Genomic DNA, 27,652 nt, shown 5'->3' on the forward strand with positions numbered 1-27,652 from the left:
CCTGGGAGCCGCCGGACTTCTGATTAACTTAGCGATCGCGGCGGACCAAAGTTTGCGAAGATGGGTTTCCCGAAGTGAACACCAATCACAGTTATAAAATGAACCTTGTATTATTCGCTGTTATCCTCGGCAGTGAGCCATGGGGTTGACTCCTGGGATGGAAAGCAACTGTACGTCTGCCCTCTCGCTACCTCACACCCAACCCCACCGCCCCGCACTGTAAACAAAAAGAGGTGAAATGACCTGAGAGGCGATGGGAATATTTGGGTGTATAGGACAGAGACGTTTAATATCTTGATTCAAATCAATGAACGTCTGAATAAAGCAAATGTATAAAGAGCATGGACGATCATAGAAGGGAAAAAAATTAAATACAGATGATAAAAAAGTTCAAATCAGTAATGAACCAGTGCATACAACTTAAGGCAAAAATCAAATGCATATTTTCCTCCTATGAAGTTAGTGAAGTTTTCTTTGGTTTTGGTGGTCAAACCCTATGGTGGTTGGTGAGGGAACAGTGAAATACAACTTACTCGAGTGTTTCCATCTCCTCCCCTCTCTCAGCACCCTCACCCGCGTTATATAACTGTGTTGGTGACAGTGATTCCCGGAACAAAATATTTACTGAGTAATCAGTGTCTCTTTTGGTCCCCAGAATAACAGTTAAAGTAATATAAATGGTAAAATTAACCTCCTTTAATTGTTACTGGGACTGAGGGCCAAAAATTAACCATATTCCTGCAGCCCGAACGCAGCTAGAAACCGCTTGTCTTCCAGGCTTTTGCTCTTACTCTTCATTCTAGGGATTGACTCAGAGATGTTGGAAATCCAGTTTAAACTGAATATGACTGGGGAAGTGAGAAGGTCATGATCTTTGACATCAGATGTATTCTGGGTTTAGATTTTACTTCTTATTTAGTGTTGTACATTACAATGTTTTTAAGGATTATATTCATGGTCATTTTTATTTTTATTTTTTTTCATGGTCATTTTTAATTTAAAAACTCAGAAGCAGCAAAGATATGCTTGTGTGATAGATTGTAAGGTGGCTTCATGATTCCCACTGCCTCCTGGGTTTCATGCCTTTGTTGGATCCCCTCCCCTTGAGTACATTTGGGACCTGTGACTTGCTTGTAAACAATAAATACAGCACAGGTGATGGATGCCACTCCTGTAACGACATTACTCTACAGAAGACTTGGTCTTGGTGGCACACTTTCTCTAGAGACTGTCCGTTTTGGCTTGATGAAGTAAGCGTCCATGCTGGGGAAGTCTACAGGGCATGGGGCTGTAGGTGGCCTCTAGGACCAGCCTCTCGCCAACAGCCAGCAAGAGGCCAGGGCCCTTGGGTTCTACAAGCACAGGGAAATGAATTCTGTTGACCATCTAAGTGACCTTAGAAATGTTCTTCCCCAGTCAAGCCTCCAGATGAGAATGCAGAACAGAGGACACCTTAATTTTGGCTTCGTGAAACCCTAAGCAGAGGACCCAGTTTAGCCATGCCTGGACTCCTGACCCAGCAAAATTGTGAGGTAGTAATTGTGTGTTATTTTAAGCCATTAAGTTTGTAGCAACTAATACAACTTGTATGTGTGGTTCAGGTATTCAACATATTAATACATACAGTGTAGTTCCTTCTTTGATAAACTTTGTGTTAAATATTGCTGTCCTGATGCCTTCTGGTTTTTCTCTTACTCCTTCACATACATGTCCCTGCCTTGACCTTCACTGCAAAGTCTTCATGAGACAAAAACTAATGAAGTGGTGCCCTATGGATCAGCCACAGGTCGAGGGCTCTCTGGGATTTCCAACTGCATTTCTGCTTCAAAGACTGTGTATCTGAGATCCATAGCCTTCATCCCTGCAGGTCCTTTGGGATAGTCTCTTGACTAAACCTCTGTGGCAGGACAGAAACACAGTCAACTCAGGTTGTACAACTCAAGTTGCAACTGTAATGTGAAGAATACTTATGGTAAAGAACTAGGAGCAATTAAGTACTAAACCAGGTCTCATTTAATCTAGTTAAATGAGGTATGAATTCAGCCAGGCTTGCTCACTAACCCCTTCCTTCCTTCCTTCCTTTCTTCTTTTTTACCTTCTTTCTTTCTTCTGTGTTTCTTTCATTTTTTTAATCCCTATATAATTCTCCGTAGTTCTATTTCTCTATATCACTCATTTTCATTTATTTATTTATTATTTATTTAAAAGTATAGTTGCTGTACAATATTGCATGGGTTATAGGTGTACAATATAGTGATTCACAATGTTAAAGGTTATACTCCATTTATAGTTATTGTAAAATATTGGCTATATTCCCTGTGTTATACAGTATATCCTTGTAGCTTATTTTGTACCTTATAATACCCTACCCTTATATTGCCCCTCACTCCTTCCCTCTCCCCATTGGTAACCACTAGTTCGTTCTCTATATCTGTCAATCTGCTTATTTTTTGTTTTATTCACTAGTTTGTTTTATTTTTTTAGATTCCACATTTAGTGATATCATACAGTATTTGTCTTTCTCTGTCTGACTTATTTCACTTAGCATAATGCCCTCTAAGTCCATCCACATTGCTGTAAATGGCAACACTTCATTGTTTTTAATGGTGAGTAGAATTCTATTGTATATATATGCCATATCTTCTTTATCCATTCATCTGTTGATGAACACTTAGGTTGCTTCCATATCTTGGCAATTGTAAATAATGCTACTATGAACATTGCGGTGCATGTATCTTTTTGAATTAGTGTTTTTGTTTTTTTTTGTATGCATACCCAGGAGTGGAATTGCCAGGTCATATGGTAGTTCTATTTCTAGTTTTTTGAGAAACCTCCATAGTATTTTCCATAGTGGCTGCACCGGTTTACATTCCCACCAACAGTGTAGGAAGGTTCCCTTTTCTCCACATCCTTGCCAACATTTGTTATTTATATTCTTTTTGATGATAGGTGGGAGGTGATATCTCATTGAGGTTTTGATTTGCATTTCCCTGATGATTACTTGAAAGCTTTTGCACAGCAAAGCAAACCAACAAAGAAATGAAAAGACAATGTACTGAATGGGAGAAAATATATGCAAATGATATGACTGATAAGGGGTTAATATCCAACATATATAAACAGCTCATTCAACTCAACATAAAAAACCAAACAACCCGATGGAAAAATGGGGCAGAAAAACTAACTAGACATTTTTCCAAAGAGGAAGTGCAGATGGCCAATAGGTACATGAAAAGATGCCTTCATTTTCTTTTTATTAACATAAATTTTTATTATACCAGTAATATATTAATATAATATCATATATTAGTATATATTGTGTGACATCAAACTTCATTTGTCAGCTATCTTTTTTAGACCAAAAAATAACTTGGAACTCATTACTTTTTTCATATATATATAAAATATATATGATATATATGATTATATATATATCTGTATGAAATACAGATGTATATAATTATTATTTTAAACTACTGCATGCTATTATGGTATTATTAGTGTATCACAATGTATTCATCCCCTTAACTATTTAGATTATTTCTGGGGCTTCCCTGGTGGCACAGTGGTTAAGAATCCACTTGCTAATACAGGGGACACAGGTTCTAGCCCTGGTCCAGGAAGATCCCACATGCCACGGAGCAACTAAGCCCGTGTGCCACAACTACTGAGCCTGCACTCTAGAGTCCATGAGCCACAGCTACTGAGCCCATGTGCCACAACTACTGAGCCTGCGCTCTAGAGCCTGTGCTCCATAACAAGAGAAGCCACCACAATGAGAAGCCCACGCACCGCAATGAAGAGTAGCCCCCACTCTCCGCAACTAGAGAAAGCCCGTGCGCAGCAACGAAGACACAATGCGGCCAAAAATAAATAAATAAAATAAATAAATAATGAACTATTTAGATTATTTCTGATGTTCTGATATAAGCAAATGCTGATTGCGTGGTTCCTTTGGCACATGTGTGATGATCTCCCTAAGGTAGATTAAATACCAGAAGTGAAACTCTGAGTATGTCCATTTTATTTTTATTTTTTGTATTGAGGTGTAATTTACATACATTATATTAATTTCAGGTGTACAACATAATGATTTAATATTTGTATGTGTTGTGAAATGATCACCCCAATAAGGCTAGTTAACATCTGTCACCATACAGAGTCACAGAATTTTGTTTTCTTGTGATGAGAACTTTTCAGATCTATTCTCTTAACTTTCAAATATGCAGTACAGTATTATTACCTGTAGTTGACATGCTGAACATTGCAGCGTATATCCATTTTAATTTTATTAACTACTGACTAATTGTTCTCCAAAGTGTCTGTGCAGCCCACACTCCTACCAGCTGTGCAGGAGAGAGCTCCCTTCTGCACAGGCCCCACTGACACTTGATATCACCCACTTTAAAATTTTTGCTCTAGCTCTCCTATTTCTTTTCTCCTTTTTCTCATCCTCATCATTCTCCTCCTTTTCTCTTCTCTCCCTCTGTTATTTTCCCTGGCTCTTGTTCCCTTTCTCTTGGTTTCCTTTGCTCTTTTGTTTCCTCATCCTCTTTTGCTTTCTTTATTCATAATTTTTTAACTTTGAAAATTTAATTTATAATCTGATTTATTACTTAATGAAGATCATGAAAATATCTGCCAGCAAATGTACATTTACAAAATCATTGTCAAAGGTTGCAGTGTTTTCTACATCATTGTTCCACCATACTTTAAAAAATTGAGGTAAAATACCCATAACATAAAATTAACCATTGTTAAGTGTACAATTCAGTGACATTTAGTACACTGACAGTGTTATACAACCACCATCTCTATCAAATTCTAAAATATTTTCATAGCCCCAAAAGAAATGGGTATGGGTACCCCATATTCATAAAGCAGTCACTCCCCAATTCTCCCTTCTCCTGGGCCCTGGCAACCACTAATCTGATTTTTTCTCTATGGATTTACCTATTCTGAATATTTCATATAAATGAAATCATACAATATGTGACCTTGTGTATCTGATTTCTTGTACCTTGAATGCGGTACACGGGCCTCTCACTGTTGTGCCCTCTCCCGTTGCGGAGCACAGGCTCCGGACACGCAGGCTCAGCGGCCATGGCTCATGGGCCCAGCCGCTCCGCGACATGTGGGATCCTCCCAGACCGGGGCACGAACCTGTGTCCCTTGCATCGGCAGGCGGACTCTCAACCACCAGGGAAGCCCTACTTTGAATGTTTTTGAGGTTAATCCATGGTGTAGCATGTATCAGTACTTCATTCTTTTTTAATGGCTGAATAATGCTCTATTGAATGGATATGCCACACTTTGTTTATCCATTAACCAGTTGATGAACATTTAGATAATTTCCATCTGTTGACTAGTGTGAATAGTGCTGCGATGAACATTTGTGTATAAATTTTTGTTTGAATATCTGTTTTCAGTTCTTTTGGGTCTCTACTTAGGAGAGGAATTACTAAGTCATATGGTAATTCTATGTTTAACTTCTTGAGAAACTGCCAATCTGCTTTCCATAGCACCTGTACCATTTTACATTCCTACCAGCAGAGTACGAGTGTTCCTGTTTCTCTACCTTCCTGATGACACTAGCTATTTCTTGGGGTTTTTTGTTTTGATTGTAGCTATCCTAGCAGGTATAAAGTGGTATCTTGTTGTTTTGATTTGCGTTTCCCAATGACTAGTATGTTGAACACCTTTTCATGTGTTTGTTGGACATTTGTATATCTTCTTTGGAGAAATGTGTACAAGTGCTTTGCTTATTGTTTTTTATTATTATAATCCTTTTTAAAAATTATTTGTTTATTTATTTATTTATTTTTGGCTGCGTTGGGTCTTCGTTGCTGAGGGCGGGCTTTCTTTAGTTGCAGTGCATGGGCTTCTCATTGTGGTGGCTTCTCTTGTTGCAGAGCATGGGCTCTAGGCTCACGGGCTTCAGTAGTTGTGGCTCGTGGGCTCTACAGTGCAGGCTCAGTAGTTGTGGAGCCCAGGCTTAGTTGCTCCGCGGCATGTGGGATCTTCCTGGACCAGGGCTCGAACCCGTATCCCCTGCATTGGCAGGCGGATTTGTAACCACTGCACCACCAGGGAAGCCCCATCCTTTACTTATTTTTAAATTGGGTTGTTTGTCTTTTTGTTGTTGAGTTGTAAGGGCTCTTCATATATTCTGGATACTGGATGACTCCTATCAGATGTATGATTTTCAAATATTTTCTCCCATTCTGTGAGTTGTCTTTTCACTTTCTTGATAGTGTCCTTTGATGCACAAGTTTTTAATTTTGATGAAATTTATTTTTTCCTTTGCTGCTTGTGCTTTTGGGGCCATTTCTAGAGTCTACTGCGAAATCCAAGGTTACAAAGATTTACCCCTATGTTTTATTTCCAGAGTATTATGGTTTTAACTCTTACATTGTTGATGTATTTTGAGTAAATTTTTACATATATTGTGAGATAGAGGCCCAACTTCATTCTTTCGCACGTAGACATTTGGTTGTCCAGCATTATTTGTTGAAGAGTTTATTTTTTCCCATTGAGTGGTCTTGGCACCTTTGTTAAAATCAGTTGACCATAGATGTATGGGTAAATTTTTGGATTCTCAAGTCTATTCTGTTGATCTTTATGTCAATACCACATACTGTTTTGATTACTAATAAATTTCTTTTCTGGTAAGTTTTAAAATCAGGAGGTATAGGTCTTCTAATTTTGTCCTTTTTCAAGATAGTTTTGGCTATTTGGGCTCCAATGAAATTCCATTTGAATTTTATTAACATCGTTTCCATTTCTGCAAAAAGGTCATTGAGGTTTTGATTGGGATTATAATGAATCTGTACATCACTTTGTAGTATTGCCATCTTAACAATGTTAAGTCTTCCAGTATATGAACATGGGATATTTTTCATTTATTTAGGTCTTCATTAATTTCTTTCAGCAATGTTTTGTAGTTTTCAGTGTACAAATCTGTACTTTCTTGGTTAAATTTATTCCTAACTCTCTTGCCTTCACTCTCCATCTATCCTTTTTCTTTTTCATTTTTTGTTGTTGTTGTTTTTTTGTCTCAGAAGCTGAACGTTTCTCCCATTTAAATACCAAGTCCAACGAATGGTCAGGAGCATTATTCCTAATAGCCAAGAAGTGGAAACAGCCCAAATGTCTGTCAACTGATGAATGGGTAAACAAAATCTAGTATATCCATACAATGGAATATTGTTCAGCCATAAAAAGGAATGAAGTGCTGATACATGAAATAACATGGCTGAAACTTGAAACCATTATGCTAAGAAGCCAAACACAAAAGGCCACATATTTGCCTTTCCTTTTTGGAGCAATGAAATGATCTGGAATTAGATAATGGTGATTCAACATTGTGAATATGGTAAAAAACCACTGACCTGTATGTTTTAGAGGGTAAATGTTATGGTATGTGAACTATATCACAATAAAAAAGTAAAAATAAGTTAAAAAAAGAAAAAGTGCATTACACAGTTTTAGGTCAAAGCACTTCTTAGAGTTGTCTAGACTCTACCTCCTTACTCTTCCTGCAATCTTCTCATAGAAAATCTTTGAGCTTCTCTTTTCTGTGCACATGGCAGAATCAAAGCTGTCAGAACTGCTTCCAGAACTGAAAGTGCCAGTGTTTTTCGGTGGATAGGATCCCAGCAGGCCTTAGGGCAGCAGGACCTGGGCTGGTGATTTGGCCCGGGAATTAGGAAACCTCTTGAGGTGCACTCCAGCAGAGTACCTGTCTTGGCTAGATCTCCATCAGCACCCAGGAAAAACCTGTCATCTCTGTTGCTGTCTGCAGTAAGTGCTATGTGGTGTGTCTAGGTTGTTCTTTAGTTTGTTTTTGGCTTTTTTCCTCTGCTTTCCCAAAGCTTTGTGGGTTGTCTCCATTTGAACATGCTCTTAGAGTCAGTCCCTTGAGAGATTGGAGAGCTCCCAGGTTTTAGGTGAAGGTCACATCTTGGGGAAGAAGTTTGCACCTTTATCCACGCAGAAGACCTTAGTCTTTGTTTAACAGCAGGAATACCTGCTTAGAGTAGATTGGGGGATCTCTGAGGCATTCAGAATTCTTATGAGTTTAGTGAACACTGATATTAGGAGAGCCTCTGGTTAGTTTAGAATTTCACTGCTTCTGAACATCCACCTTGAGATATTTCCTGAAAGATGGACCATGAACTTCTGTGTGAGGCCCAGATAGTATTCAAAGTTTCAGTCCTCATCTCAGGATATATCCTTATATTACATAGGGCAGAAGGCAGAAGATTTAGGTTAGGATAGAGTACTGAATGTTTTGGAAACAATAAAACCTAAATTTTTACATCATCAAAAGTATAGTATCATTGTTCTTAAATAGATTTTGTTCTGAACAAGACCTAAATTCAAGAAATTCAGTATGTAGCTAAACAACAGTTATTTTTCAAATGGTAAATAAAGCTGATTGATATAAAAATTATAGTTAGATCTAGGCAATATCATTATGGAGCTGATTAAAGAAAGGTAAACACTGATGTATAAACAACTGAGCAATAACTATGAAATATTCCCATTCCACCTGATCAAATATAAAATTATTTGTAGTCAATTATATCTCAATAAAAATCATTGTAAAAATAAAAAAAAATCGTAAAGTAAATAAAAATGGGGAAGATTACAAATGAAGACTAACCAATAATAAAGAAATTTATTTAAATATTCACTCATCAAAGAGGCAATTCTAATATGCAAGTGTACAATTAAACTCTTTTTATAATTTCAAGACCATTCAAAGAGAATATTCTTCTGTGCATCCTATAAAGAGGGTATTGCCACATGAGCAGTTGTAACTGGAACACAAATCTTAATGTCTGGGCCATGTAAGCAGTTGTTCTCTCTTAGGAAATGGGATGGAGAGCTAACTATTATCTAACAGCTACTTCTCTACTTCGTGTGAAAGAGGTTCTTAGAAAAAATATGAAGGTCAGCATTTGAGATCCAAGTCAGCATTTGTGAAGAGGCCTCACTCTGCTCCGTCAGAAAAACTCAGCCACAGCCAACCTTTGAGGCCAGGAACCAAATGAGTGGGGTGACCCTGCCATTTATGGGACCTGGGAGGGGCTGAGGTTTTCTTGGCTTGGTTCATGGTAGGGGGCAGAGACCAGAGTTGCCCTTTTCTCTCTGTGCTCCTCAAATCACTTCATTGGTTGCAAATTCATTCATTCAACCGACAGATATTTATGAAGTGCCACCATGTGCCAGGCACTGTTAGTTCTGGGTTCAAATGGGTGCAAAGCCTTCATTATGGCTCTATGGTACATAGCCATATGTACTGGGAAAATATACTCAGGAAAAAAGTAGATTAACCTTTAAATGTATTCTGCCTACATCTCATATTTTTAAACCTGATTCAAGTGACTTGATATAGTTCCTTTAATGTATGGGATTAGTGAATAGGACATGTCTCATTTTCTGCCTAATAGGTAATAGTTGGAATTGAGGCACAATGCAAAGAGAAAAATATATTATGTAAAAGTATCTCACAATAGTAAACCCTATGTTAGGGCTTGTTTTTGCTAGATTTTAATTAAGAAAGCACATTTTAAAATTCAGTAGCCTTAAGGATTTTTATTTATTTATTTTCTTAATATTTATATATGTAAGTATATATTTATTATTGAGATAACATTGGTTTATAACATTATTTAAGTTTCATGTGTACGACATTATATTTCTACTTCTGCATACTCTACAGCTTGTTCATCACCAAAAATTTAGTTTCCATCCGTCACCATCAGCTGACCCCCTTTACCCATTTCACCCTCCTCCTACCTCTTCCCCTCTGGTAACCATTACTCTGTTCCTTAGAAGATTTTTAAATCACAAATTATCTCTGGGTTCCAGAAGGGAGAATTAGTGTTCAGAGTTAGGAGAAAAATGGAAAGTTGCTGAAAAGTAGAAACACAAACCAACTAAAGTGAAAAGAAAACAAGAGGATAGAAGTGTGGATTCCTCTGTAAGGACTTTGCAGTTTGTACTGACTATTTTTTAATATTATACTACATTCCAAACACAATTCTATTAAGAAATTGTAGGTGAAAACTTTATTGTTTAGATGTGCTGGTCTTTTAAAATTATGTCTTTCATAAAGCTTAGTAGAATGTTTGTATCAGTATCATCTTTAATAAGTTACAAGACTGAAAATTACAGAACTAAAAAGGTTAGTAGACCTTTACAGAAGGTCATCAAAATAAAGTGTGGTTTAAGCACAAACTCTAAACAGTTCTAAAAGTAGACAGATAATTTTACTATTGGCCTGGTGATGAGGTGTGGTAGGCCATTGTTGAATTTTCAGATTAACAGAGCCTACAGGGGCCTTATAAATCAGGAGGCTTATCATTCATGTTAATTTTTGTAAGTTCTTCTTAGGTTTTAATATTAACCATACCTCTGAGACTGTAATCAAGATGATAAGATGATCTAGCTGAGGGACTTCCCTGGTGGTCCAGTTGTTAAGACTCCACGCTCCCAGTGCAGGGGGGCCGGGTTTGTTCCTTGGTCAGGGAACTAGATCCTGCATGCCGCAACTAAGAGCCCACATGCTGCAACTAAAGGCCCCTCATGTCACAGCAAAGATCCCACATGCCACAACTAAGACCTGGCACAGCCAAATAAATAAATAAATAAATAAATAAATAAATAAATAAATATTAAAAAAAGAAAAGATGATCTAGCTGATTTTGATGTTCCTGAATCATTAGATTTTTTAGCCTTTTTTTTTAACGAAAAGGAAAAGAAAATATCTGACTCTTTAAAAGTGCCATACTGGGGACTTCCCTGGTGGTGCAGTGGTTAAGAATCCACCTGCCAATGCAGGGGACATGGGTTTAAGCCCTGGTCCAGGAAGATCCCACATGTCGTGGAGCAACTAAGCCCATGCACCACAACTATTGAGCCTGTGCTCTAGAGCCCACGAGCCACAACTACTGAGTCTGCATGCCACAACTACTGAAGCCCACGCACCTAGAGCCCATGCTCCACAACAAGAGAAGGCACCGCAATGAGAAGCCTGTGCACCGCAATGAAGAGTAACCCCCACTCGCCGCAACTAGAGAAAGCCCGCGCACAGCAACAAAGACCCAACGCAGCCAAATAAATAAAATAAATATATAAATAAAATTTAAAATTTATTTTTAAAAAAGTGCCATACTGGATTGGACCTAGAGGAAATGTCAAGTAATTCCTATCCGGATTGCTTTCAATGAGTGAGATGATGCAAATTAAGTCCTTAGAACAGCATGTGGCACATAAGCTATCTCATTATTATTGTTACTATTATCCATATCATAGACTATTATATAGCTGAGTTTTATAAGGAAAAGATATACTATATAGTAAATACATGATCTTTTTAAAATTTATTATTTATTTATTTATGGCTATGTTGGATCTTAGTTGTGGCACGCAGGATCTTCGTTGAGGCATGCGGGATCTTTCGTTGTGGAACGTGGGCTTCTCTCTAATTCTGGTGTGCAGGTTTTCTCTTCTCTACTTGTGGCACGCAGACTCCAGGGTGCATGGGCTCTGTAGTTTGTGGCACGCAGGCTCTCTAGTTGAGGCACGCGAGCTCAGTAGTTGTGGCGCACGGGCCCAGCTGCCCTGCGGCATGTGGGATCCTAGTTCCCTGACCAGGGATCAAACCCGCGTCCCCTGCACCGTAAGGTGGAGTCTTCACCACTGGACCACCAGGGAAATCCCTTCTTTTTTTAAAGTTGAAGTATAGTCGATTTACAATGTTGTGTTAGTTTCTGGTGTACAGCAAAGTAATTCAGTTATACATACATATACATATTCTTTTTCATATTCTTTTCCATTATGGTGTATTACAGGGTACTGAATATAGTTCCCTGTGCTATACAGTAGGACCTCGTTGTTTATCTGATCTTCTCTATATTGTTTATCTTATTTTATACACTTTTCGGTTTTTTCCTTTTTTGTATTAACTATATTGTATGTATAATCAGGAAAAAAGCAATTAAAAGAAAACCCTTTAGAAAGAACAAGGCCACAAGAAAAGATCTGACTTTACTGTGGAACAGGGATTTGAGTAATTGGTCTCTTTCACAGATCTGTTTATACAGAGGGATAGGCTGGTCTGGTGACCACAGGTATATGGCACCGGCCATCAGGAACATTCCCCTGATTACACCCTATTATGCCCCACCCCCCTGGGCCCTGTGCGCTTCCTCTAGGCCAGGGGTAGGCGTGGATACTCACTGTTGGCCGTGGAGCCAGTGCCCTTGGGGCCGCCTGTCCAGCAAAAGTGCCTGTGGATCCGTCACTTTTCCCGTGAATCTGGTATCTGGGCCTCATTTCCCCATCATCAAATGAGAAGACAGTAATGTCTGGTTCCCCTTTAGAGAGGCATTCTAGGAATCAGCTGAGTAGTATCTGTAACTAGCTGGTGGGCGAAACCCACCAGCTCTAGCTTTGCTAGCTTTGCTCCATTTATTAGTGATGTCCAGGGTGGCTTCCTAGAACTGTGGATGGAAAGGACTCTCGGGAGGCCCCCATCCAGCCCCTCTTCAAGGAAGGCTGCAACCAAGCCACCCAGACTGCCAGGATGCTTCTTCCCTGGCTTCCCTGCATAATTTATTTATGGCTCTAAAACCCAGCAGAGTCAGTAATGTCCTCTCTCTCTTTATATCTTTCCACTCTTAAACTGCATCCCTATTGGGACTATTTTCAAACGGTTTCCTTAGTCTTCTTTGGACTTCCTCCTACTTCTCTGCATTCAATGCGAGAAGCTCTAAACTCAACCTTTCCTCTAATAGATGCTAAGCAGTCTTGCTTGAGCAGAGTAAAGGACAATTTGTATCCTTCAATGTCATACAAAAGTTATTCTCGGCAGAGGGAACACGTGGAGGGAAATTAGGGGCTGCGGTGAGCTGAGATCAAAATTCTGCTCCACAGCCCACCTGCCGGTGACTGCAGGCGAGTCAGTTATTTGCTTTGCCTCAGTCCTTAGAAGGTGAGAAAGGAATACATACTAATACTTCATAAGGCCACTGTGAAGAGTAAATGAGATAGTATATATAAAGTGCTAGGTTTATGTTATGCATGGTTTTTTCATACGAAACTGGCTTAAGTACAAGTCAGTTTCTTCATCTGGTGTTCAGCAGAAGAAACGTCATCTGCTCCAAAGCTGGAGAAAAAAGTGACTATAGTGGATTTACTGACAAACAGAACTATCCTGTGCTCTAAGAGATGTTCAAGAGTAATTTTAACTATGTTTAATGTTTGCCTTAAATGCTGATTTTAAAGCCAAGCTCTATGATAAGATCCAACTTCCTTGAGTAAGCGTTTACCTTACAATTTTATAGTTCTCAGCAGTTTACAATGCAGTTCCGACAACTCACTTTTTAAAGCTTAGTGATTTTGGAATCATTGGCCCAAAGATAGATAACTTAACACTTATAGTCCTCACAATGGGATAGCTTGATTTGGAACTATCTCCTTTAATTCCCAGAAATCCCTATGAAATAAGAGAAAAAAACATATATCAGCAGTGTTTGAAGTAGTCAGTGCATAAGAGGTAAAAGGTATAGCCCCAGCTTTGTAGGACAGATCAAAAACTGTGTTGCAAATGAGACAAAATCCCACAGATTCAATAACAAATAAATGAAGAAAAAAAACCCAAACCTTAGCATGTTTCCCATATGTCCATCAAGATAAATAACAGGTAACAACTGCTTTTAATATAATAGATGAGACACTGTTCTAAGCAAATTGCATGTATTAGATGTTTAACCCTCATATGAATTTATGGACAAGTATTGTTTCCATCCTCGCTTTCTAGGTAAGGAAGCTCAGGCATGGAGAGATTAAGTCATTTTTGCAAGGTTTTACAGCACACGTGGCAGGGCTGGATTCAAATGCAGGCAGGGGGTTCCAGGAGGCCACACCTTCTGCCCATGTACCACCTGCTTCTCTTGAGTGTCGCAGGCTGGGAACTACTGGCACAGCCCAGTCTTTATCCCTAACTGGGGAAGCAGTTGTAGTACAGTACTTAAATGCACATATTTTGGTGTCTAAAAGATTCCTCCCAGCGGCCATGGCTCATGGGCCCAGCCGCTCCGAAGCACGCGGGATCCTCCCGGACCGGGGCACGAACCCCGCGCCCCCTGCATCGGCAGGCAGACTCTCAACCACTGCACCACCAGGGAAGCCCTCCTCTTTTAATCCTTGCTCCACCACTTAGTGGAGAAGCAGGAAGGGAAGTGATTGCCTTCCCTGCTCCCTCCATCTCAAACCCTGGCTGGTAAAGAAACTGAGATCTAAAGGATTTAGATACTTAAAATAAAAATCAGGTTCTATACCCAAACACTGAGTTGTTTTGCCACCTCTGAGTCAGCTTGCCATAGTCAAATCATCATGCATTCAGAAAGCTTCCTATACATCAGCTGTCTCAGATGCACTAAGTGGTGTTTGGTTGTCTTGTTGTTGTTGTTGTTTTTAATAATCTACTAAGTATACATGGATAAGGCAGTGTGGATTACGGAGAACGCGTATTAACACTTTGAGTTAACACTAATTCAAATAAGATAAATTGTTACTAAAACTTACTACATTCCCACCAACAGTGCAAGAGGGTTCCCTTTTCTCCACACCTTCTCTAGCATTTATTGTTAGTAAATTTTTTGATGATGGCCATTCTGACCAGTGTGAGATGATATTGCATTGTAGTTTTGATTTGCATTTCTCTAATGATGAGTGATGTTGAGCATCCTTTCATGTGTTTGTTGGCAATCAGTATATCTTCTTTGGAGAAATGTCTATTTTGGTCTTCTGCCCATTTTTGAATTGGGTTGCTTGTTTTTTTGATTTGAGCTGCATGAGCTGCTTGTATATTTTGGAGATTAAACCTTTGTCAGTTGCTTCATTTGCAAATAGTTTCTTCCATTCTGAGGGCCGTCTTTTCGTTTGTTTATGGTTTCCTAAGCTGTGCAAAAGCTGTTAAGTTTTATTAGGTCCCATTTGTTTCTTTTTGTTTTTATTTCCATTTCTCTAGGAGATGGGTCAAAAAGGATCTTGCTGTGATTTATGTCATAGTGTGTTCTGCCTATGTTTTCCTCTAAGAGTTTTATAGTATCTGGCCTTACATTTAGGTCTTTAATCCATTTTGAGTTTATTTTTGTGTATGGTGTTAGGGAGTGTTCTAATTTCATTCCTTTACATGTAGCTGTCCAGTTTTCCCAGCACCACTTATGGAAGAGGCTGTCTTTTCTCCATTGTATATTCTTGCCTCCATTATCAAAAATAAGGTGATCAAAGGTAAGATATGTGTGTGGGTTTATCTCTGGGCTTTCTATCCTGTTCCATTGATCTATATTTCTGTTTTTGTGCCAGTACTATACTGTCTTGATTACTGTAGCTTTGTAGTATAGTCTGAAGTCTGGGAGCCTGATTCCTCCAGCTCCATTTTTCTTTCTCAAGATTGCTTTGGCTATTCGGGGTCTTTTGTGTTTCCATACAAACTGTGAACTTTTTTGTTCTAGTTCTGTTAAAAATGCCATTGGTAGTTTGATAGGGATTGCATTGAATCTGTAGACTGCTTTGGGTAGTATAGTCATTTTCAAAATGTTGATTCTTCCAATCCAAGAACATGGTATATCTCTCCATCTGTTTGTATCATCTTTAATTTCTTTCATCAGTGTCTTATCGTTTTCTGCATACAGGTCTTTTGTCTCCTTAGGTAGGCTTATTTCTAGGTATTTTATTCTTTTTGTTGCAATGGTAAATGGGAGTGTTTCCTTAAGTTCTCTTTCAGATTTTTCATCATTAGTGTATAGGAATGTCAGAGATTTCTGTGCATTAATTTTGTATCCTGCTACTTTACCAAATTCACTGTTTAGCTCTAGTAATTTTCTGGTGGCATCTTTAGGATTCTCTATATATAGTATCATGCCATCTGCAAACAGTGACAGCTTTACTTCTTCTTTTCTTATTTGGATTCCTTTTATTTCTTTTTCTTCTCTGATTGCTGTGGCTAAAACTTCCAAAACTATGTTGAATAATAGTGGTGTCTTGTTCCTGATCTTAGTGGAAATGGTTTCAGAGTTTCACCATTGAGAATGATGTTGGCTGGGAGTTTGTCATATATGGCCTTTATTATGTTGAGGAAGGTTCCCTCTATGCCTACTTTCTGGAGGGTTTTTTTTTTTATCATCAATAGGTGTTGAATTTTCTCGAAGGCTTTTTATGCATCTTTTGAGATGATCATATGATTTTTCTCCTTCAGTTTGTTAACGTGGTGTATCACATTGATTGATTTGTGTATACTGAAGAATCCTTGCATTCCTGGGATAAACCCCACTTGACCATGGTGTATGATCCTTTTAATGTGCTGTTGGATTCTGTTTTCTAGTATTTTGTTGAGGATTTTTGCATCTATGTTCATCAGTGATAATGGCCTGTAGTTTTCTTTCTTTGTGACATCTTTGCCTGGTTTTGGTATCAGGGTGATGGTGGCCTCGTAGAATGAGTTTGGGAGTGTTCCTACCTCTGCTATATTTTGGAAGAGTTTGAGAGGATAGGTGTTAACTCTTCTCTAAGTGTTTGATAGAATTCACCCGTGAAGCCATCTGGTTCTGGGCTTTTGTTTGTTAGAAGATTTTAAATCACAGTTACAATTCCAGTGCTTGTGATTGGTCTGTTTATATTTTCTGTTTCTTCCTGGTTCAGTCTCGGAAGTTTGTGCTTTTCTAAGAATTTGTCCATTTCTTCCAGGTTGTCCATTTTTTTGGCATATAGTTGCTTGTAGTAATCTCTCATGATCCTCTGTATTTCTGCAGTGTCAGTTGTTACTTCTCCTTTTTCATTTCTAATTCTTTGATTTGAGTCTTTTCCCTTTTTTTCATGATGAGTCTGGCTAATGGTTTATCAATATTGTTTATCTTCCTAAAGAACCAGCTTTTAGTTTTATTGATCTTTACTATTGTTTCCTTCATTTCTTTTTCATTTATTTCTGATCTGGTCTTTATGATTTCTTTCCTTCTGCTAACTGGGTTTTTGTTCTTCTTTCTCTAATTGCTTTAGGTGCAAGTTTAGGTTGTTTATTTGAGATTTTTCTTGTCTCTTGAGGTAGGATTGTATTGCTATAAACTTCCCTCTTAGAACTGCTTTTGCTGCATCCCATAGGTTTTGGGTCGTCGTATTTTCATTGTCATTTGTTTCTAGGTATATTTTGTTTCCCTCTTTGATTTCTTCAGTGATCTCTGTTATTTAGTAGTGTATTGTTTAGCCTCCATGTGTTTGTATTTTTTACAGTTTTTTTCCTGTAATTGATATCTAGTTTCATAATGTTGTGGTCGGAAAAGATACTTGATATGATTTCAATTTTCTGAAGTTTACCAAGGCTTGATTCTGACCTAAGATATGATCTATCCTGGAGAATGTTCCATGAGCAATTGAGAAGAAAGTGTATTCTGTTGTTTTTGGATGGAATGTCCTATAAATATCAATTAAATCATGTGTCATTTAAAGCTTGTGTTTCCTTATTTATTTTCATTTTTGATGATCTGTCCATTGTTGAAAGTGGGGTGTTAAAGTCCCCTACTCAGATTGTGTTACTGTCGATTTCCCCTTTTATGGCTGTTAGCATTTGCCTTATGTATTGAGGTGCTCCTATGTTGGGTGCCTTAATATTTACAATTGTTATATCTTCTTCTTGGATTGATCCCTTGATCATTATGTAGTGTCCTTCTTTGTCTCTTGTTATAGCCTTTATTTTAAAGTCTATTTTGTGTGATATGAGAATTGCTACTCCAGCTTCCTTTTGATTTCCATTTGCATGGAATATCTTTTTCCATCCCCTCACTTTCAGTTTGTATGTGTCCCTAGATCTGAAGGGGGTCTCTTGTAGACAGCATATATACAGGTCTTGTTTTTGTATCCATTCAGCCAGTCTATGCCTTTTGGTGGGAGCATTTAATCCATTTACATTTAAGGTAATTATCGATATGTATGTTCCTATTACCATTTTCTTAATTGTTTTGAGTTTGTTATCGTAGGTCTTTTCCTTCTCTTGTGTTTTCTGCCTAGAGAAGTTCCTTTAGCATTTGTTGTAAAGCTGGCTTGGTGGTGCTGAATTCTGTTAGCTTTTGCTTGTCTGTAAAGGTTGTAATTTCTCCATCATATCTGAATGAGATCCTTCCTGGGTAGAGTAATCTTGGTTGCAGGTTGTTCCCTTTCATCACCTTAAATATGTCTTGCCACTCCCTTGTGGCTTGCAGTTTTTGCTGAAAGGTCAACTGTTAACCATATGGGGATTCCCTTGTATGTTATTTGTTGCCTTTTCCTTGCTGCTTTTAATATTTTTTCTTTGTTTTTAATTTTTGATAGTTTGATTAATATGTGTCTTGGCATGTTTCTCCTTGGATTTATCCTGTATGGGACTCTCTGTGCTTCCTGGATTGGACTGACTATTTCCTTTCCCATATTAGGGAAGTTTTCAACTATAATCTCTTCAAATATTTTCTCAGCCCCTTTCTTTTTCTTTTCTTCTTCTGGGACCCCTATACTTTGTATGTTGGTGTTTTTAATGTTGTCTGAGAGGTCTCTGAGACTGTCCTCAATTCTTTTCATTCTTTTTTCTTTATTCTACTCTGTGGTAGTTATTTCCACTATTTTATCTTCCAGGTAACTTATCCATTCTTCTGCCTCAGTTATTTTGCTATTGATTCCTTCTAGAGAATTTTTAATTTCATTTATTTTGTTGTTCATCATTGTTTGTTTGCTCTTTAGTTCTTCTAGGTCGTTGTTAAACGTTTCTTATATTTTCTCTATTCTATTTCCAAAGTTTTGGATCCTCTTTACTATCATTACTCTGAATTATTTTTCAGGTAGACTGCCTATTTCCTCTTCATTTGTTTGGTCTGGTGGTTTTTTACTTTACTCCTTCATCTGCTGTGTATTTCTCTGTCTTCTCATTTTGCTTAACTTACTGTGTTTGGGATCTCCTTTTCACCAGCTGCAGGTTTGTAGTTCCCATTGTTTTTGGTGTCTGCCCCCAGTGAGTACGGTTGGTTCAGTGGGTTGTGTGTGCTTCCTGGTGGAGGGGACTGGTGCCTGTATTCTGGTGGATGAGGCTGGATCTTGTCTTTCTGGTTGGCAGGACCACGTCTGGTGGTGTGTTTTGGGGTGTCAGTGAACTTATTATGATTTTAGGCAACCTCTCTGCTAATGCGCGGTATTGTGTTCTTGTCTTGCTAGTTGTTTGGCATGGGATGTCCAGCACTGGAGCTGCTGGTTGTTCAGTGGAGCTGGGTCTTAACGTTGAGACGGAGGTCTCTGGGAGAGCTCTCGCCGATTGATAATACGTGGGGCCGGGAGGTCTGTGGTGGTCCAATGTCCTGAACTAGGCTCTCCCACCTCAGAGGCTCGGCCCTGACACCTGGCCAGAGCACCAGAACCCTGTCAGCCACACGGCTGGAGGATGGGCACGTCAGAAAGGAATCGGGTTTCCGGCCCTTGGATAGTAGCTGACTTGGGATTGGGGCTCCACAGCTCTGCCTCAGTGGTTGGCCTGGAATATGTATTTAATAACCAGTTTTTGGGCCTCCCTGGTGGCGCAGTGGTTGAGAGTCCGCCTGCCAATGCAGGGGACACGGGTTCGTGCCCCGGTCCGGGAGGATCCCCCATGCCGTGGAGCGGCTGGGCCCGTGAGCCATGGCCGCTGAGCCTGCACGTCCGGAGCCTGTGCTCCGCAATGGGAGAGGCCACAACAGGGAGAGGCCCGCGTACCGCAAAAAAAAAAAAAAAAAAAAAAAAAAACAGTTTTTTACAAAATTTGCATAGTTGTTGATCCCCTGCATCTCCAAATTTACCTCTAATCTGGTAATTCTATACTCTTATCCTCACTAAAAAATCTTCAAACTGAAAAAGCAAAATGTCTCTCTCAAAAACTATTATGCAGAAAGGAAGGAAAATCAACTGATGCTTTGTTCAAATGTGGCCAAAATATTAGCTCTGATTAACTCAACCACTGGTTCTGAGTTATTTCACAGTAGCAAGGACAAAAATTCTTGGCTCTGTTAATCACATTCGGATGAAACATCAAGTTTTATAGAAATTATCCCCATATCGCTGCTTTTTTCTGGCACATTAATACAACTAATTCATCAGCAGAATGAGCAAGCTATTCTTGCAACAGACCGGAGCTTCCTTTGATGAAACAGAGCCACCACAAGCTGTTCTCTGGAACCTGGGAAAGGATTGTATTAGTCTGTGTTGTACATGTTTTGCTTTTGAATTCATTTGGCCCCCAGTGATCATAATAGCTATTCAAGGCAATAGGAAACCTAGTTACAGAACATCAATGCCAGGTTCTTGCTGGTTTATTTTTCAAATATGCTATTTTTAAATTACCTAATTAACACACATACACATTCACATACCATTTCAGGCCATATGAATTTCTTCATTGTGTGACCTGTTCACTAACCAAAATGGATGATTGAGAGAAGTAAGCACAAATGAGCCAATCCACAGTGGAAATGGGAATCAAAGCAACTGATCTGAACTTGGGAGGCTCCTATTTCCCCTCCATCTCGAAGGCACATACACACATGGGTCAGATCTGGTTGCCATGTGTGTAGACAGTGAATAGCAATTCTCTACCAGTACTGAGCTGACAAAGGAGACCCAGAGAGCAAAGGTAGTTGGTAAGGAGTGGTAAGAGTGCTTGTCCCTCCCTCCAGTTTTTCAAGAAACAGCAATTCCCTCTTGAGCAAAACAACAACAACAACAAAATAAACCACCCCCCCAGAACTTGTCACCATGTATATAGCTCTATGACACATTTCCTTTTAAGAATATCTCCTACAGCTAGGTAATAAAATATATATGGTGCATGATTCCCCCAATGAATTGGGCTTATTGGTTTAAAGAGTAAATTGATCTTTGGGACTATGGTGGAGATGTCCTTTCTGGAAGCTATAGTAATATTTCTGAGCTATAAGGATTGGTTCCTATGGACTAGGGTTGACTAAATTGTACACTTGTGTTCTAGGAGGGATGGGAGAACTTGGCCAGAGTCACAACAGGAGGGTATGAGAAGCTGAGCTATCACAGTTGCAGGAAGGAAAGAGTGGACCTAGGGACTTAAATATACTCAAATGTAAAATTGTCTTTCAGAGGGTCCTAGGTGTAAAATGCTTGAATTAATCCTACTTAAACCATGTAGAAAAACAAACATCTACCAGACAAAGGAAAAGTCATGAAAATTCATCTAAACAGCTAAAAAACAGAATGTGTAGACTCCCTCTCAATTGTGGCTTTTTTTAATCCACCCATGATGGCTGGTTATTCAGCTCCTTTGGCATTCATTCCAAAAACCTCTTTGTTTCTTGATCTGCACAGAGAAGTCAATTTGCAATGACAAACTGACATGTTAAACACGAATCTCAAATTTAACTGAAATTATTTCATGCCCCCATGAAGCATAATAATCCATTATTTTGTTTTGTCTTGACTATGGAAGGGCAAAAGAAGCAGAACTTTAAATTAAAAAAAAAAAAAAGCTCTTAAACTCCTTTTACCTTGTCAAAGGCATAGCGAGGTTGGAGGTTGAGTATTTCCATTTAGTGTTTGAGCTACTTGAGAAGATAAATTGGGTGAGACCACACAGAAAAGTCCCCATTATTTTGTGCCCTTTGGACATGCTGTGGCTCCCTCCCAGGAGTTCACACCATGCTCCTTCTGAATTAACTGAAGTGACTGAGTTTATGCCAAAATATGCTCTGAGTAATATGTCCCCACAGAGACGGCTGTGGTGTGACTGGCAGCAAGCCAGAGTTTTGTCCTCCTTTGGCTCTAACCTCTCCACCCCAGGCTGGGGAGGCCCAACTAGTGAGTGAAGAAACAAAGAAACACTCCATTTGCTTGTGGAAGTGGAGTGAGCCAGGGAAGGAGCCTCCTCCTCCACTCAAAGAAGGCTCTTTCAAAAGCTGAGAACTGCCTCCTTTCTACCTGGGACAGAGGATCTGGTGCAATTAAACATTCAATTTATAAGGCTTTTACTTCCATCACTTTTAAGCCTCACCATAAGCTAGTGAGAGAGGTAGGAGTGGGTGAAATGCAATACATAACCCTGCAATATGCTGAGCCTGAACCATGGAGTAGTTACTCTGCTGGGATCATGCACACAAAGTAAATATAATGAGGTCCCTGTTCTGAAGGGAGTGACATGCATTCTAGTGGGAAATTGAGACTGGAAATTGTACATGAAATTGTTGTCAGTATTGGTATCCTAGGAAGAGGCTGTTTTGAACTCAAGGATTCAGTCTTGGCAAGAAGATTGCAGGGGTGGGTGGAGGGGTGTTTGGGATATTTCATACCAGTAAAATGATTTGCTATATGTTTTAGTAATCAGTATACGTAATTTTTTTCTTCCTATCCACCTCATTCTAAAAAGTATTTGAAGAGTTCCTCCGAGATGACAGCATAAGAAGACCCTGAACTCACCTGCCGTGGACACACTGATTTTACACCTACATACAGAGCAATTTCCTGAAGAAGAACTGAGGGCTGATTGAACAGCTTCTGCACAACTGACCATAGAGGGGCCACACAGAGACAGGTAGGAGAGATGGAGACAGGGTATCAATGGGACCTGTAGTAGGGACGTCACTGAGGTGCCCATGTGCCCTGGGGAAGAGCAAAAAAACCCAGCAGTTTAAAGGGCATCTATACTATACATGAGAGAAATCCACTTACAAACCCTAGAGCATCTGCCGAATGGGCAGGGAACTTCTGGGACTCTCTCCAGGGTAGGAGTTGCCAGAGATTGCCATTTTTGGCAATCCCCCTCCACCTTGATAGTGTACAAGGGAACATGGTCCACTCGTCTAGCTGGCATACCAAGGCTTCCCTAGTGCACCCCAGGCCCTTGGCCTACACCTCCAGCCATCCCTTCGAGGTGGCTCCAGCTTAGTGCACCCTAGGCACCCCACCCACACCTGCCGCAGGAAAAAAGTGCAAAAAACACAAACACATGGAAGCTAAACAACATGTTACTAAACAACCAGTGGGTCACTGAAGAAATCAAGGAGGAAATAAAAAGATACCTGGAGACAGATGAAAATGGAAACACAACAATCCAAAATCTATGAGATGCAGCAAAAGCAGCTGAAAGAGGGAAATTTATAGTGATACAAGCCTACCTCAGGAAACAAGAAAAGTCTCAAACAACCTAACCTTACACCTAAAGGAACTAGAAAAACAAGAAAAAACAAAACCCAAAGTTAATAAAAGGAGAGAAATCACAAAGATCAGAATAGAAATAAAAGAAATAGAGACTGAAAAACAATAGAAAAGATCAATGAAACTAAAAACTGGTTCTTTGAAAAGATAAACAAAATTGTTAAACATTTAGCCAGACTCATCAAGGAATAAAAAACAAAGAAGGCCCAAATAAATAAAATCAGAAAAAAATAGAGGAGAAGTTAAACTGACACCATGTAAATACAAAGGATCATAAGAGATTGCTACAAACAATTATACGCCAATATAAAAGACAACCTAGAAGAAATGAATAAATTCCTAGACATGTACAATCACTTAACAGTGAGTCAAGAAGAAATAGAAAATATGAACAGACCGATTACCAATAATGAAAGTGAATCAATAATCAAAAAACTCCCAACAAGCACAAGTCCAGGACCAGATAGCTTCACAGGTGAATTCTACCAAACATTTAAAGAAGAGTTAATACCTGTCCTTCTCAAACTATTCCAAAAATTGTAGAGGAAAGAATACTCATTCTACAAGGCTAACATTACCCTGGTATCAAAACCAGACAAGGGCACCACAAAAAAAAAAAAGAAAGAAAAAGAAAATTATCAGCCAGTATCACTGATGAACATAGATGTGAAGATCCTCAAACATTAGCAAACCAATTCAACAATACATTAAAAGGATCACACACTATGATCAAGTGGGATTTATCCCAGGAATTCAAGGAAGTTTCAACATATTCAAGTCCATAAATGTGATACATCACATTAACAAACCAAAAATAAAAATCATATGATCATCTCAATAGATACAAAAAAGCATTTGACAAAATTCAGTATCCATTTAAAGTAAAAACTCTCAACAAAGTAGATATAGAAGGAACATACCTCAACATATTAAAGACCATACAGGCATACCTTGTTTTATTGTACTTTGTTTCATTGTGCTTTAGAGATATTGTGTTTTTCAAAAATTGAAGGTTTGTGGCAACCTGGTGTCAAGTAAGTTTATCTGTGCCATTTTCCAATAGCATTTGCTCACTTCATGTCTCTGTTTCACATTTTGGTAATTCTCACAATATTTCAAACTTTTTCATTATTATTATATTTGTTATGGTAATCTGTGGTCAGTTATCTTTGATGTTATTATTACAAAAAGATTGCAACTTGCTGAAGGCTCAGATGATGGTTAGCCTTCTTTAGCAATAAAGTATTTTAAAATTAAGGTATGTACACTTTTTCAGACATAGTGCTATTACACACTTAATAGAGTACAGTATAGTATAAACAGAAATTTTATAAGCACTGGGAAACAAAAAATTTGTGTGATTCACTTTATTGTGATATTTGCTTTACTGCAGTGGTTTGGAACTGAACCTAAAATATCTTTGAGGTATGCCTATGTATGACAAGCTCACAGCTAACATCATACTCAATGGTCAAAAGTTGAAATCTTTTCCTCTAGGATCAGGAATAAGACAAGGATGCCCACTCTCGCCACTTCTATTCAACATAGTATTGGTAGTCCTAGGCACAACAATCACTCAAGAAAAAGAAATAAAAGGCATCCAAATTGGAAGGAAAGAAGTAAAACTGTAACTATTTGCAGATGACATTATGCTATATATAGAAAACCCTAAAGCAGCAACCACAAAACTATTAGAATAAATGAATTTAGTAAAGTTGCAGGATACAAAATTAATACACAGAAATTTGTTGCAGTTAATAATGAACAATCACAAAGAGAAATTAATAAAATAATCCTATTTACAATTGCATAAAAAAGAATAAAATACCTAGTAATAAACTTAACCAAAGAGATGAAAGACCTGTACTCTGAAAACTGTAAGACATTGATGAAAGAAATTGAAGACAACACAAATAAATGGAAAGATATACCATGCTCATGAACTGGAAGAAATAATATTGTTAAAATGTCCATACTACCCAAAGCAATCTACAGATTCAATATAATCCCCTTCAAAATACCCATGGCATTTCTCAGAGAACTAGAGTAAATAATACTAAAATCTGTGTGGAACCACAAAAGATGCCAAAGCAATCTTGAGAAAGAAGGACAAAGCTGGAGGCATCATACTCCTTTATTTCAATCTAAACTACAAAGCTATAGTAATCAACACAGCATGGTACTGCCACACAAACAGACACATAGATCAATGGAACAGAATAGAGAGCCCAGAAATAATCCCATGCTTATATGGTCAATTAATCTACAACAAAGGAGGTAAGAATAAACAGTGGAGGACAAGACAGCCTCTTCAATAAACGGTGTTGGGAAAACTGGGCAACTACATGCAAAAGAATCAAACTAGACCACTTTCCTACACCATATAAAAAAATAAACTAAAAATGGATTATAGACTTAAATAGACTTAAATGTAAGACCTGAAATCATAAAAATCCTAGAAGAAAACATAGGCAATATGCTCTTTGACATAGGTCTTAGCAATGTTTTAAAAAATCTGTCTCCTTAGGCAAGAGCAACAGAAGCAAAAATAAATGGCACTGCATCAAACTGAAAAGCTTTTGCACAGCAAAGGAAACCATCAACAAAACAAAAAGGCAGCCTACTGAATGGGAGAAGATATTTGCAAACAATATGTCCTGTAAGGGTTTCATATTCAAAAATATAAAGAAGTCATACAGTTCAATATAAAAACCCAAATAATCCAATTTAAAAATGGGCAGAAGAGCTGAATAGACATTTTTCTAAAGAAGACATACAGATGGCCAACAGGCACATGAAAAGATGCTCAACATCACTAATCATAAGAAAAATGCAAATCAAAACCACAGTGAGATATCACCTCACACCTAATAGAATAGCTATTATCAAAAGACAAGAAATCACACATGTTGGCAAGATTGTGTAGAAAAGGGCACCCTCATGCATTGTTGGAGGGATATAAGTTGGTACAGCCACTATGAAAGGCAGTGTGGAGGTTTCTCAAAAAATTAAAAATAGAACTACCATATGATCCTGAAGTTTCAGTTCTGGGTATTTATCTGAAGAAAACAAAAAGTGATTTGAAAAGTTATATGCACCCCCAATGTTCACTGCAGCATTATTTATTATACAGTAGCCAAGATGTGAAAGAAACCTAAGTGTCCATAGATAGATGAATAAATAAAGAAGATGTGATATATATATATATATATATATATACACACACACACAATGGAATATCAGCCATAAAAAGCATGAAACCCTGCCATTGCAACAACATGGATAGACCTGGAGGATATTATGCTAAGTGAAATAAATCAGAAAGAGAAAAACAAATATCATATGATTTCACTAATATGTGGGGGAAGAAAACAAAACAAACAAACAGAAAACATAAATAGACTCATAGATACAGGTAACAAGCTGGTTGTTTCAGATTGAAAGGGGTAGAGGGTTGGGCAAAATAGATGAAGAGGATGAGAGGTACAGACTTCCAGCTATAAAATAAATAAGACCTGGGGATATAATGTACAGCATAGGAAATACAGTCAATAATACTGTACTAACTTTGTATGGTGACAGATGGTAACTAGACTTATCATGGTGATCATTTTGTAATGCATGAAAATATCGAATCACTATGTTATACACCTGAAACTAACATAATACTGTAAGTCATTTATACTTCAATAAAAAAATAAAAAGTACTTGAAGTGTCTTCAAAGATAAAAGATAGATATGAGAAGTATCCAAATTATCTAAGAAGTTGTATTAAATTTATGTTGGCAATGCTGAATTCACTTTTATTTTTTAATTAACTATGGAATACATCGAAAAATATTTATAAAATATTTGTCATCCCTGGGAACTTAAAAAATTCTGTTATAAAATATATACAAAAATTAAGAGAAAGATATGATGAACTCCTATACCTACCACCCAACTCTATCAATTATCCACACATGGTCAGTCTTGTTTCATGTAACCCTTATGTACCCCATTATTTCAAAGGAAGTTACAGAGTTCATATTCATTTCATCCATAAATACTTAAAAATGTACCTCTAAAAGATAAGGACTTGTTTTAAACTTAATACCAAGGTCATATCTAAAATTAATAATATTTCTTTAGTATCATTAAGTATTTACCTAGGGCCCTTTATAACAAATATAGTTGCTGCTGTGATTATCTATTGCTGTGCAACAAACTACCCCAAAACCTAGAGGCTTTAAAGGAGAACCCATTATTCTCTCTCATGTAGGAAAGTTTTTAGTCATTAAGTCAATTTCTTTGGGAGGGTTCAGATATTTCATTTCTTCTTGAGTTAGTTTTGGTAAGTTTTAATTTTCTAGGAATTTGTCTATTTCATCTAAGTTTTAAAATTTACTCTCATAAAGTTGTTCATATCTTTTTA

The 27,652-nt window shown here is 38.1% G+C and overlaps 1 protein-coding gene across 1 annotated transcript in view; it reads left to right on the forward strand.

Annotated features, from left to right (window-relative positions):
• Positions 1-27,652, forward strand: part of LOC308626269 (uncharacterized protein) — a 72,786-nt gene that overhangs the window by 42,333 nt on the left and 2,801 nt on the right. The window contains exons 3-4 of the mRNA XM_081251118.1: positions 1,417-1,532; positions 22,451-22,615. The gene's annotated coding sequence lies outside the window, so the exon portion shown is untranslated. The remainder of the gene's footprint in view (positions 1-1,416; positions 1,533-22,450; positions 22,616-27,652) is intronic.

The sequence above is a fragment of the Mesoplodon bidens genome (assembly GCF_964165515.1).
Source record: "Mesoplodon bidens genome assembly, chromosome: 12".
Taxonomy (NCBI): domain Eukaryota; kingdom Metazoa; phylum Chordata; class Mammalia; order Artiodactyla; family Ziphiidae; genus Mesoplodon; species Mesoplodon bidens.